Source organism: Chanos chanos, chromosome 7 (genome assembly GCF_902362185.1).
Source record: "Chanos chanos chromosome 7, fChaCha1.1, whole genome shotgun sequence".
NCBI classification, from domain to species: domain Eukaryota; kingdom Metazoa; phylum Chordata; class Actinopteri; order Gonorynchiformes; family Chanidae; genus Chanos; species Chanos chanos.
In genome coordinates this window covers 2,329,671-2,344,506 of record NC_044501.1, presented here as the reverse complement: position 1 = coordinate 2,344,506, position 14,836 = coordinate 2,329,671, and the positions used below count along the sequence as shown (strand labels likewise).

The 14,836-nt window shown below is 38.2% G+C and overlaps 1 long non-coding RNA gene across 1 annotated transcript; it reads left to right on the top strand.

The window, feature by feature from the left end:
* Positions 1 to 10,734: 10,734 nt before the first annotated feature.
* LOC115817617 (uncharacterized) lies at positions 10,735 to 14,201 on the top strand. Its single transcript, XR_004025436.1, has 3 exons — positions 10,735 to 10,778; positions 12,850 to 13,185; positions 14,113 to 14,201. It is a non-coding gene; the product is annotated as an uncharacterized LOC115817617 (long non-coding RNA).
* The last annotated feature ends 635 nt before the right edge of the window (positions 14,202 to 14,836 follow it).

Genomic DNA, 14,836 nt, shown 5'->3' with positions numbered 1-14,836 from the left:
CAGTCATGACTATGAGAATGAATCTGTTTCCTGTGCTGGTCTCGTGTTTAAATCAGCAGTTTATCAGTGGCACCACTCTCAGGGCATCTATACAGCCTCACTGTTCACTCACTTCCTCATTCTCACTCTCTCTCTCTCTCTCTCTCTCTCTCTCTCTCTCACTCTCTCTCTCTCTCTCTCTCTCTCACTCTCTCTCTCTCTCTCTCACTCTCTCTCTCTCTCTCTCTCTCTCTCACTCTCTCTCTCTCTCTCTCTCTCACTCTCTCTCTCTCTCTCTCTCTCTCACTCTCTCTCTCTCTCTCTCACTCTCTCTCTCTCTCTCTCTCTCTCACTCTCTCTCTCTCTCTCTCTCTCTCTCTCTCTCTCTCACTCTCTCTCTCTCTCTCTCTCTCTCACTCTCTCTCTCTCTCTCTATCCCCCTCTCTCTCTCTCGCTCTCTCTCTCACTCTCTCTCTCACACTCTCTCTCACTCTCACTCTCTCTCTCACTCTCTCTCACTGTTCAGTCTCTTCTGTGGACACTGAGATGGGACCTAAATGAGTTTCCAGTAGCAGAGGATGAAATGTGTTTTATCAGTTTATTGTAGAACAGGAGGATATTACAAAAATATCTGGTCTCATATGAAAAGACTCTTCAGCTAAAGTTCAGCGAGATAAAAGTGCAGGTCTCATAGGAGTGAGAATTACGAAGCTAAAATGACCAGACTGAAGCAGCACAGTTGTCTACAGATGAATCATATAGGCTTCCTGTGGACTGAAAAACAGATTTGAGTCTGTCTGCTTAACTACACAGTTCAGAGAGGATTTGTGTCAACTGTGCTTTGATCATAAATTGTGCCCTCTCTCTGTCTCTCTGTCTTGGTAGGATGTCTCAGTGTTTAGTGACAGAGGAAGGCTGTTCTTCTCTGGCTTCAGCTCTGAGTTCAAACCCCTCACACCTGAGAGAACTGGATCTGAGCTACAATCACCCAGGAGACTCAGGAGTGAAGCTGCTCTCTGCTAAACTGGAGGATCAACACTGTAAACTGGACACAGTCAAGTAAGTAGAACTGGTTTGCAAGAGTCTTTTTATCTGAGAGTATATTTTTTCTTTCATTTTTCTCCACTGTATATGTGCTCTATATGTGTGTGTGTGTGTTAGAGAGAGAGAGGGGATACACAACTGTGTGTGTTTTTGTCAGTTGGAGAAAAAAAAAACAGTTTTGTGTTTTAAAAGTAAGAGTGTGTGTATTTTTCCCTATGTGTGCATGCCTGTCTTTGTGTGTGATTACATGAATTGGAGAATGCATGTGTTTCTGTCTCTGTGTGTGATTACATGAATTGGAGAATGCCTGTGTTTCTGTCTTTGTGTGTGATTACATGAATTGGAGAATGCATGTGTTTCTGTCTTTGTGTGTGATTACATGAATTGGAGAATGCATGTGTTTCTGTGTGTTTTGGATGTGCAACAGAGTGTGAGTGTGTTGACACATGAACCCTTACTCTCTTTGTGAGAAATTTGTGTGTGTATTGGACATGGAGTATGTGCAGTTTAATGTATGTATGTGTGTGTATGTGTGTGTGTGTGTATGTGTGTGTATGTGTGTGTGTGTGTGTGTGTGTGCGTGTGTGTGTTCATGATTGTATGTGTGTGTGTCAGACTTTTTCACTTTCTGTTATGTTTGCACAGTATTGTTCATGGAGGAGAATTCAGAATCAAATCAGGATTGGAAAAATGTGAGTTTTCACACAGTCTCTCACACACATACACACACACACACACACTCACACACACACACATGCACAGAGTCAAGACTGAATGTTTTCAATATGTTTTCTCCTCTAATTTCTCTTCTTCTCTGCAGATGCCTGTGATCTCACACTGGACCCAAACACAGCACACACACACCTCTCTCTGTCTGAGGGGAACAGAAAGGTGATACACGTGAGAGAGAAAAAGTCGTATCCTGATCATCCAGAGAGATTTGATGTCTGCTGTCAGGTCATGTGTAGAGAGAGTCTGACTGGACGCTGTTACTGGGAGACTGAGAGGACTGGATATGAGGTTGGTATAGCAGTGACATATAGAGGAATCAGGAGGAAGGGGCGGAGCATGGACTGCTTGTTTGGATGCAGTAACAAGTCCTGGAGTCTGAGCTACTCTGGTAACAGTTACACTGCCACACACAACAATCAGAAGACTGTCATACCTGCCCCGCCCCGACACTCACGCAGGATAGGAGTGTATCTGGACTGGCTGGCTGGCTCTCTGTCCTTCTACAACGTCTCCTCTGACACACACACACTCACACACATACACACATTCTGCTCCACGTTCACTGAGCCCCTCTGTCCAGGGTTTGGAGTTGGTTTTGACTCCTCAGTCTCTCTGTGTCAGGTAAAATAGTTAACCACACATACTCAGAAATACTGTGCACACAATTACATCAGAGAATCTTGTCACACACACACACACAAACAGAAATGTATACTTTTATAAATGTACTGTATAAATATATGTTTTATATAGTTTTACATATTTAATTCTCTTTTCTTCCCTTTCTTTTCTATTTAATTTCATATTGTTATTTTAGCTTTATGTTTGCACAGTCGCTGGAGTTGCACTTGTCCAGTCTATGTGTGTATGTGTGCGTGTGTGTATGCGTGTGTGTGTGTGTGTGCGTGTGTATGCGTGTGTGTGTGTGCGCGTGTGTGTGCGTGTGTGTGTGTGTGCATGTGTGTCTGCGCGTGCGAGTGAGCAGTCTAGCATGTGACATGTAAAGCTCTCAGATAAAGCTCCTCATGTAAGATTCTGTGTTAGTTCCATAACCTGTTGGTACTGTAAGTGTCTGTGTTAGTTCCATAACCTTTTGGTACTGTAAGTGTCTGTGTTAGTTCCATAACCTTTTGGTACTGTAAGTGTCTGTGTTAGTTCCATAACCTTTTGGTACTGTAAGTGTCTGTGTTAGTTCCATAACCTTTTGGTACTGTAAGTGTCTGTGTTAGTTCCATAACCTTTTGGTACTGTAAGTGTCTGTGATAGTAACATAACCTTTTGGTACTGTAAGTGTCTGTGTTTGTTAAGAGAGAAGTTTATGTGGCTGTGACAGTGGTGTCAGCCCTGGGGCAGTAGAGTCAGCCCTGGGACAGTGGTGTCAGCCCTGTGAAAGAGGTGTTAGCCCTGGAACAGTAGAGTCAGCCCTGTGAAAGAGGTGTTAGCCCTGGGACAGTAGAGTCAGCCCTGTGAAAGAGGTGTTAGCCCTGGAACACTAGAGTCAGCCCTGTGAAAGAGGTGTTAGCCCTGGAACACTAGAGTCAGCCCTGGGACAATAGAGTCAGCCCTGTGACAGAGGTGTCAGCCCTGGGGCAGTAGAGTCAGCCCTGTGAAAGAGGTGTTAGCCCTGTGACAGTAGAGTCAGCCCTGGGGCAGTAGAGTCAGCGTCAGTGGTGTCAGCCCTGGGACAGTAGAGTCAGCCCTGTGACAGTAGAGTCAGCCCTGTGACAGTAGAGTCAGCCCTGGGACAGTAGTGTCAGCCCTGGGACAGTAGAGTCAGCCCTGGGACAGCGGAGTCAGCCCTGGGACAGTGGAGTCAGCCCTGGGACAGTGGAGTCAGCCCTGGGACAGCGGTGTCAGCCCTGGGACAGTAGAGTCAGTCTGGCTGATGAGGTCTAGGGTTAGGGTTAGGGTTAGGCTGATGAGGTCTAGGGTTAGGGTTAGGGTTAGGCTGATGAGGGCTAGGGTTAGGGTTAGGGTTAGGCTGATGAGGGCTAGGGTTAGGGTTAGGGTTAGGCTGATGAGGGCTAGGGTTAGGGTTAGGCTGATGAGGGCTAGGGTTAGGGTTAGGGTTAGGCTGATGAGGGCTAGGGTTAGGGTTAGGGTTAGGCTGATGAGGGCTAGGGTTAGGGTTAGGGTTAGGCTGATGAGGGTTAGGGTTAGGGTTAGGGTTAGGCTGATGAGGGTTAGGGTTAGGGTTAGGCTGATGAGGGTTAGGGTTAGGGTTAGGCTGCTGTCTCAGAGGAACTGGACTGTTTTGGTGGATGAGAGAGGACAGTGTTATGTCAGAGGGATCATTGTCAGATGTCTGTAGCCAGAATAACAAATGTAAATTGCACTCTTCTGCAGAAATGAATTATTTTCTGAATATAAAAAAAAAATGTACTGTATATTTGAGCACATTTTAGTTCTGTGTCAGCTGGTGTGATCAACTGATGAATCTGTATCATTTGTCTATGACAAATGGATAAAGTGATCCACAATAAAAATCTTTTTTTCCCTGATAAAAAATAGTGATCCATTAGAGAATCTCGTTTCTTTTATAATTACATTCATCTGATGAAATTAAAAATCTAGATTCCTACACAGTGATTAATAAAACTTTCAGTTAATTTCATCTGATGAAATTAAAAATCTAGATTCCTACAAAGTAATTCATGAAGCTCTCAGTCAGTTTCATCTGATGAAACTAAAAATCTACTGCAGACCACTCAGGTCAGCTGGACAGAGTATGTTTGTGTTTGTTTGTTTTTTGTCTGTGTTTGGAGTAGTCTGTGCCTCTTCCTGTGACTTGTTTATGTTTATGTTTATGTTTATTTTTTTATTAAAGTCTGCCTGGCCCTTGCACCCTGCTCCATTGATTGTCTGTTTTATGGCATTATGAATACAGCTCCATTGATTTTTTGTTTTATCGCATTATGAATACAGCTCCATTGATTATTTGTTTTATGGCATTATGAATACAGCTCCATTGATTATTTGTTTTATGGCATTATGAATACAGCTCCATTGATTGTTTGTTTTATGGCATTATGAATACAGCTCCATTGATTATTTTATGGCATTATGAATACAGCTCCATTGATTATTTGTTTTAGGGCATTATGAATACAGCTCCATTGATTATTTGTTTTATGGCATTATAAATACAGTTCCATTGATTATATGTTTTATGGCATTATGAATACAGCTCCATTGATTATTTTATGGCATTATGAATACAGCTCCATTGATTGTCTGTTTTAGGGCATTATGAATACAGCTCCATTGATTATTTTATGGCATTATGAATACAGCTCCATTGATTGTCTGTTTTAGGGCATTATGAATACAGCTCCATTGATTATTTTATGGCATTATGAATACAGCTCCATTGATTATTTTATGGCATTATGAATACAGCTCCATTGATTGTCTGTTTTAGGGCATTATGAATACAGTTCCATTGATTATTTTATGGCATTATGAATACAGCTCCATTGATTATTTTATGGCATTATGAATACAGCTCCATTGATTGTTTGTTTTATGGCATTATGAATACAGCTCCACTGATTATGTGTTTTATGGCATTATGAATACAGCTCCATTGATTATTTTAGGGCATTATGAATACAGCTCCATTGATTATTTTATGGCATTATGAATACAGCTCCATTGATTATTTTATGGCATTATGAATACAGCTCCATTGATTGTTTGTTTTATGGCATTATGAATACAGCTCCACTGATTATGTGTTTTATGGCATTATGAATACAGCTCCATTGATTATTTTAGGGCATTATGAATACAGCTCCATTGATTATTTTATGGCATTATGAATACAGCTCCATTGATTATTTGTTTTAGGGCATTATGAATACAGCTCCATTGATTGTTTTATGGCATTATGAATACAGCTCCATTGATTGTTTTATGGCATTATGAATACAGCTCCATTGATTGTCTGTTTTATGGCATTATGAATACAGCTCCATTGATTATTTTATGGCATTATGAATACAGCTCCATTGATTATTTGTTTTAGGGCATTATGAATACAGCTCCATTGATTATTTGTTTTATGGCATTATAAATACAGTTCCATTGATTATATGTTTTATGGCATTATGAATACAGCTCCATTGATTATTTTATGGCATTATGAATACAGCTCCATTGATTGTCTGTTTTAGGGCATTATGAATACAGCTCCATTGATTATTTTATGGCATTATGAATACAGCTCCATTGATTGTCTGTTTTAGGGCATTATGAATACAGCTCCATTGATTATTTTATGGCATTATGAATACAGCTCCATTGATTATTTTATGGCATTATGAATACAGCTCCATTGATTGTCTGTTTTAGGGCATTATGAATACAGTTCCATTGATTATTTTATGGCATTATGAATACAGCTCCATTGATTATTTTATGGCATTATGAATACAGCTCCATTGATTGTTTGTTTTATGGCATTATGAATACAGCTCCACTGATTATGTGTTTTATGGCATTATGAATACAGCTCCATTGATTATTTTAGGGCATTATGAATACAGCTCCATTGATTATTTTATGGCATTATGAATACAGCTCCATTGATTATTTTATGGCATTATGAATACAGCTCCATTGATTGTTTGTTTTATGGCATTATGAATACAGCTCCACTGATTATGTGTTTTATGGCATTATGAATACAGCTCCATTGATTATTTTAGGGCATTATGAATACAGCTCCATTGATTATTTTATGGCATTATGAATACAGCTCCATTGATTATTTGTTTTAGGGCATTATGAATACAGCTCCATTGATTGTTTTATGGCATTATGAATACAGCTCCATTGATTGTTTTATGGCATTATGAATACAGCTCCATTGATTGTCTGTTTTATGGCATTATGAATACAGCTCCGTTGATTATTTGTTTTAGGGCATTATGAATACAGCTCCATTGATTATTTTATGGCATTATGAATACAGCTCCATTGATTGTCTGTTTTATGGCATTATGAATACAGCTCCATTGATTGTCTGTTTTATGGCATTATGAATACAGCTCCGTTGATTATTTGTTTTAGGGCATTATGAATACAGCTCCATTGATTATTTTATGGCATTATGAATACAGCTCCATTGATTATTTTATGGCATTATGAATACAGCTCCATTGATTGTCTGTTTTATGGCATTATGAATACAGCTCCATTGACTATATGTTTTATGGCATTATGAATACAGCTCCATTGATTATTTTAGGGCATTATGAATACAGCTCCATTGATTGTTTGTTTTATGGCATTATGAATACAGCTCCATTGATTATGTGTTTTATGGCATTATGAATACAGCTCCATTGATTGTTTGTTTTATGGCATTATGAATACAGCTCCATTGATTGTTTGTTTTATGGCATTATGAATACTGCTCCATTGATTATGTGTTTTATGGCATTATGAATACAGCTCCATTGATTATTTGTTTTATGGCATTATGAATACAGCTCCATTGATTATTTTATGGCATTATGAATACAGCTCCATTGATTATTTTATGGCATTATGAATACAGCTCCATTGATTGTTTGTTTTATGGCATTATGAATACAGCTCCATTGATTATTTGTTTTATGGCATTATGAATACAGCTCCATTGATTATTTTATGGCATTATGAATACAGCTCCATTGATTGTCTGTTTTAGGGCATTATGAATACAGCTCCATTGATTATTTTATGGCATTATGAATACAGCTCCATTGATTATTTTATGGCATTATGAATACAGCTCCATTGATTGTTTGTTTTATGGCATTATGAATACAGCTCCACTGATTATGTGTTTTATGGCATTATGAATACAGCTCCATTGATTGATTATTTGTTTTAGGGCATTATGAATACAGCTCCATTGATTATTTGTTTTATGGCATTATGAATACAGCTCCATTGATTGTTTTATGGCATTATGAATACAGCTCCATTGATTGTTTGTTTTATGGCATTATGAATACAGCTCCACTGATTATGTGTTTTATGGCATTATGAATACAGCTCCATTGATTGATTATTTGTTTTAGGGCATTATGAATACAGCTCCATTGATTATTTGTTTTATGGCATTATGAATACAGCTCCATTGATTGTTTTATGGCATTATGAATACAGCTCCATTGATTGTCTGTTTTATGGCATTATGAATACAGCTCCATTGATTATGTGTTTTATGGCATTATGAATACAGCTCCATTGATTGTTTTATGGCATTATGAATACAGCTCCATTGATTGTTTGTTTTATGGCATTATGAATACAGCTCCATTGATTGTCTGTTTCATGGCATTATGAATACAGCTCCATTGATTATTTTATGGCATTATGAATACAGCTCCATTGATTGTCTGTTTTATGGCATTATGAATACAGCTCCATTGATTATTTTATGGCATTATGAATACAGCTCCATTGATTGTTTTATGGCATTATGAATACAGCTCCATTGATTATTTGTTTTATGGCATTATGAATACAGTTCCATTGATTATTTGTTTTATGGCATTATGAATACAGCTCCACTGATTATGTGTTTTATGGCATTATGAATACAGCTCCATTGATCGTTTTATGGCATTATGAATACAGCTCCATTGATTATTTTATGGCATTATGAATACAGCTCCATTGATTATTTTAGGGCATTATGAATACAGCTCCATTGATTATTTTATGGCATTATGAATACAGCTCCATTGATTGATTATTTTATGGCATTATGAATACAGCTCCATTGATTGATTATTTTATGGCATTATGAATACAGCTCCATTGATTATATGTTTTATGGCATTATGAATACAGCTCCATTGATTGTGTGTTTTATGGCATTATGAATACAGCTCCATTGATTATATGTTTTATGGCATTATGAATACAGCTCCATTGATTGTGTGTTTTATGGCATTATGAATACAGCTCCATTGATTGTGTGTTTTATGGCATTATGAATACAGCTCCATTGATTATTTGTTTTAGGGCATTATGAATACAGCTCCATTGATTATATGTTTTAGGGCATTATGAATACAGCTCCATTGATTATATGTTTTATGGCATTATAAATACAGTTCCATTGATTATGTGTTTTATGGCATTATGAATACAGCTCCATTGATTATTTTAGGGCATTATGAATACAGCTCCATTGATTGTGTGTTTTATGGCATTATGAATACAGCTCCATTGATTATTTGTTTTATGGCATTATGAATACAGCTCCATTGATTATATGTTTTAGGGCATTATGAATACAGCTCCATTGATTATATGTTTTATGGCATTATGAATACAGCTCCATTGATTATTTTAGGGCATTATGAATACAGCTCCATTGATTATTTTATGGCATTATGAATACAGGTCCATTGATTGATTATTTTATGGCATTATGAATACAGCTCCACTGATTATTTTATGGCATTATGAATACTGCTCCATTGATTATATGTTTTATGGCATTATGAATACAGCTCCATTGATTATTTGTTTTATGGCATTATGAATACAGCTCCATTGATTATGTGTTTTATGGCATTATGAATACAGCTCCATTGATTGATTATTTTATGGCATTATGAATACAGCTCCATTGATTATTTTATGGCATTATGAATACTGCTCCATTGATTGATTATTTTATGGCATTATGAATACAGCTCCATTGATTATTTTATGGCATTATGAATACAGCTCCATTGATTATATGTTTTATGGCATTATGAATACAGCTCCATTGATTATTTGTTTTATGGCATTATGAATACAGCTCTGCTTTGTCTTACTCATGACACAGACTGCAAACATTCGCCTCTCAAGTTGTCCGCACTGAGCTCAGAATACACGCAGGCTTTCTCAGTGACTGGCTCTGCTAGTAACAAAGGCAGTTATGAATTTACCCTGTATCAGAACTCGGGTTTAGTGAAAACTCAGCAGTAAAGCAGTACACCTCCTAATAGAAGAGCCCTATGACTTCTTTTTCCTAGCAAAACAAAGCCATAGGTCTCTTCTATTAGGAGGTTCACTACTTCCTCTGAGTTAACTAACTCTGAGTTTGCACTAAACCTGCTTTCTGAAATAGGGCCCTGCAGTACTACAAACTCAGACTCCTGCCAAGTTATCCATAGGAAACATAGCTGCCCCCTGGTGGCCAAAAGAAAACTAACCAGTTACCCCCTTTGGCTTCCCCAATAAATAGAATATTTTGCTCTTCAGTTCAAAATCACAGGAAATTATTATTATTATTATTATTGTTGTTGTTGTTGCTGCTGCTGTTGTTGATTATCATCATTGTCATCGCTACTACTACTACCATTATTATTATTATTATTATTATTATTATTATAATTATAAATTGTTCTGCAGTTGCACTTCACACACACACACGCGCGCGCACAACCGCGTTTGTTGCTCATTTTATTGAACTTGTGACCCGATTGTTTGGTTACATTCATGTAGTAGTATTAACGTAGCGCTAGCTTTCAATGCACTGCAAATATTTGAGAGGCGAAGTCTGTGCGCAGTTCCATATAATCCAGTCAATGGGTTAAACGCATACTTCAAAGTACTGAGTTTAAACTGTAACTGACATGACTACGCTGTATTACCCTAACGTGACTTGACGTGACAATAATGCTTATGAATTGTGATTTTTTTTAAAATCTGCGGCATTTTTTAAAAGCTTTGCCGCGCCCACCGTAAGCAAGCATACTGCGAAGCAGCCTAGTCTGAAACACTACAGTCCACTGTTTGAAGAGGGTAAATCCCTTATCTGCAACAGCTCTGACGAAACCGAAAGCACAGTAAACTTTGAACAAACACCATTTCAGCGAGAACAGCTCAAGGGCACGAGCATACACTGTCGCAACGGACATCGAGATTTCTCGCTGTACAGTTCGATAAAAATAAAAATAAAAAAATTCCGTAGAGCAACATGGATGAAGAGTTTGAATACCGGACGATTACCGCTTCAAACTGAGGTAAACAGCTCCGAGTGCGTGAGTCAGAACTACATTGCGTCTTTTCGTTTAAATGGCGGAACGTCAATGCTGGGCCAGAGGTGTGTCACTGAAAATCCCATATGACGGAAGAATCGAATAATTTACAACGGATCCGACAACTCATTAGCAAGTTTGACTCTTGACCTACTGATTGTTATCGACTGCCAGTTTATTAATTCTCACAAGGACTCGTTATAACGACGGGTAACCTGAAAACATTTCTTACTGATCAGCTGGTTTCCAGGAATTGTGAGGGCAGCAGTTCGGAATTCGGTGCTGGAGCGATCCATATCAACGCACCCGTCTCCATTAATGTATTAAGGGAGCTACAGTTTATACATGGATTATGTGGGTAGGGTTTTACACTGTTGCGCATACAAGAGTTTTTTTTCCCCCTCATTGTTTTTAATATTATTTTCGTTCAAAACTTTTACCGCTGAAACATGTTTTTATTTACCATGTAACCCCGCGAGCTAGTGTTTTGTCTCTCTGGCTGTAGAATGTTTAGGCTACTCTTTCGTCGTAGCATTTCCGGTGCATGGCAGACAACTGCTTATCACTATTGATTACCTTGGTATCGCTGAAGTCATGTGAGTGTGGAGAGGTGTGGTATTTCAACGGGGAGACCCTTACGTTACTAGTAAGTTGCGCGCATGCATCGAGTGATTCGTGCGTTTCGATGTAACACGTTTCAAGAGAGGCGTTGTCAGTCTCTGTGTATAAACCCCTTCTTCTAATACTAGTGAGGGCCTGAAAACACTTTCACTCTCGCTGACGGTTAGATACGTATGTCAAGCGTAATATGTCAAACATATGTTACGGTTGTATTGTTCTTAAGGCTATCTGTATTTGCACATCTGCACATCTCCTCTCCTTACGATGATATTGTTTGTGTCGTTTTTGCTTTTATTCTCAGAGGGACTCGTAACTTGCTCTCTATTCAAACTACAAAAGAAAGTGCTGGCAGAAATAAACGTTTGGCCAAAATCAGCTGCTCTTTTAGCTTACTCGAACTATCTGATGATCAACTATAAACGTACACAAATGTGACTTAATGCAACAGTTTAATTCCATTACGTAATTAAACATATAAACTGTACTATAACGATTGCCATATCACGCAAAGCAAGCTTTTCTGGGAATGAATCCCTTCATAGTCTTTTCTGCTCAACCACATCAGATCTAAGATGGCTGGTTTGATCCCTTACCATATTGGTGTTGATGACTTGATATTGAATGTAATCCCTGCCCACGCATGCGTGTTCACATTTAAATGTCATTCAAAACGACCTCACATGAATACCAGGCTATTCAGAGATAAACTGCCATTGTGCCTACATTTCTACTGTTGTTTGTAACTGAGTTTTTGGACATGATTCAAGATTTCCTCTGAAAAACTTGAACACCAGTTAAGAGAACACTGCCAAGTTCACTCTCCAAGTATGCACTGAGACACAGAGAAAAAAGGAACAGTTGTGTTTGTGTGCTGTGACAGTGAAAAAAACACTGAGCATAAATGACCATTACAGTTCATACTAACGACTTTAACACTATTAATAAAGTCCTTTTCAGGCTCTGTATCCTATATCTGTCATTTATAATGGCCAGTGGGACAGGCGGCCTGCACCCTGCCCACTGTGACATATGAAATCCGAACAGTCGATATTTGATACAGAGAGAATAACGGGACGGATTCTAGTTTCACCAACGGGTGTAATTTTAACCTTAAAAACAGATGGAACAGGACCGCGCTTGAACAGAATGAAACAGAAGAGTGTATCCATATAGAGACCAAGTTTCACATTGTGTGTGTCTTCACAATCTCTCTCTCTCTCTCTCTCACTCTCAGTCTATCAGCATATCAGTATATCACAGTATTATAATCTGCAACATAATCTGAGATTCAGTCTAAATGATCTGTATGCAGTTTGTGGTTGGAAGCCAGACAGACTTCTGTTTACATTATTTGACTGTATGACCATGAGTGGCAATAAAAACCATCTCTTTCAGGGTTAAAAAAAAGTCATGGGTAATTTCTGTGTGTCAACAGGGTCAAAAGAACACTCTTTTGAGACTGTGAAGGGGGACACACTACCTCTAAAATGAGTCAGTGTGGAGACGGACACACTACCTCTAAAATGAGTCAGTGTGGAGACGGACACACAACCTCTAAAATGAGTCAGTGTGGAGACGGACACACTACCTCTAAAATGAGTCAGTGTGGAGACGGACACACTACCTCTAAAATGAGTCAGTGTGGAGACAGAGGGCAGGGAGCCACTGCCTCTAAAAGGCCGTATTCTGAAGACTGTGACGTGAAGGCTGTTCCTTCTAAAAAGAAATGCTTAACTGAAGATATCATAGAGGAATCTCTCTTGGACCCCTGGTGAGATGACCACATATATACTTATATTGTACTGAGAGCATAAACCATGTATGTTTTATTAAAACCCATCAGCTATTTGAATGATTCCTCTTACTTGTACACAGATATGTGGCTTGACTCTCTTGTTAAATCATCATCTTCCATGTCCTGGGCCTTCTCAGAAATTGTTTGTTGTTTCAGTGAGAGTGTCTGAAGTCTGTCCACTGAACCATGAACATCACCATTTGAGTCTCATTGCAGAGTTTTGGTCTGGTCCAAATCAGAGCTAAAGTTTGTCCGATAGATCAGTAATGGACCTAAATATCAAATCAGTTCTAATGTTTGTCCTATGGATCAGTTATGGGCCTAAATATCAAATCAGTTCTAATGTTTGTCCTATAGATCAGTTATGGACCTAAATATCAAATCAGTTCTAAAGTTTGTCCTATAGATCAGTTATGGGCCTAAATATCAGTCAGTGCCTGAAGCAGAATTTGCATGAAATTGCTGGTAGTCTCCGCTGAGCTTTCAGTCTGTTGATGAAGGCAAAAACTTTTACTTTTAACTTTTTAAAATGAATCTTCTTTAAAATTTGAAGATTTCACATTATAACAGACTTGCTTTAAATATCATTGACTCTTCCACCTTGTGTTACAGAAAATTTGGTGAACAACAGTGACTGACAGAGAAAGCAGCAAAGTAAACTGTATAAAGCAGCTGTTAAAAAAATCCCACAGGGAGCCTCATTTTGCGAAAACTTACTAATGTTTAGTGACAGTTATGAACTCGTACCCAATGGCATTCTCAGTGAAATTGTTGTTAGATCCAAAATCAGATGGTACATATTATTTATCAGAGGTGGTAGACTTTACACATTTTATTCTGTTGATGTAAACATACCCCTGTAAACTCTTTGGTCTGGTGACCTTTTCCATGCTGTCATTCCAGTGTTGAGACACAGAGGGCAGCATCTCCAGTTCCCAGCTGTGTGTCTATGAAGAGTGACAGTTCCATGATAGATCGGCCAGGATTCATTGGAGAGAAAACCCCCTTTAATCTAAAGTAAGTGACTGTAATTGGCTGTTATTAGAGGCAGCCTGAGAGAGATCAGACCAAGGCCTCTGAGTGTTGATACAGTGTAGTTCACTATTATAGATGAGTGTTGATACAGTGTAATCCACTATTATAGATGAGTGTTGATACAGTGTAGTTCACTATTATAGATGAGTGTTGATACAGTGTAATCCACTATTATAGATGAGCGTTGATACAGTGTAGTTCACTATTATAGATGAGTGTTGATACAGTGTAGTTCACTATTATAGATGAGTGTTGATACAGTGTAATCCACTATTATAGATGAGTGTTGATACAGTGTAGTCCACTATTTTAGATGAATGTTAATACAGTGTAGTTCACTATTAGAGATGAATGTTGATACAGTGTAGTTCACTATTATGAATGAATTTTGATTCAGTGTAGTCCACTACTATAGATGAATGTTAATACAGTGTAGTTCACTATTATAGATGAGTGTTGATACAGTGTAGTCCACTATTATACATGAGTGTTGATACAGTGCAGGTTCACTATTATAGATGAATGTTAACACAGTGTAGGTCACTATTATAGATGAGTGTTGATACAGTGTAGTCCACTATTATGGATGAAT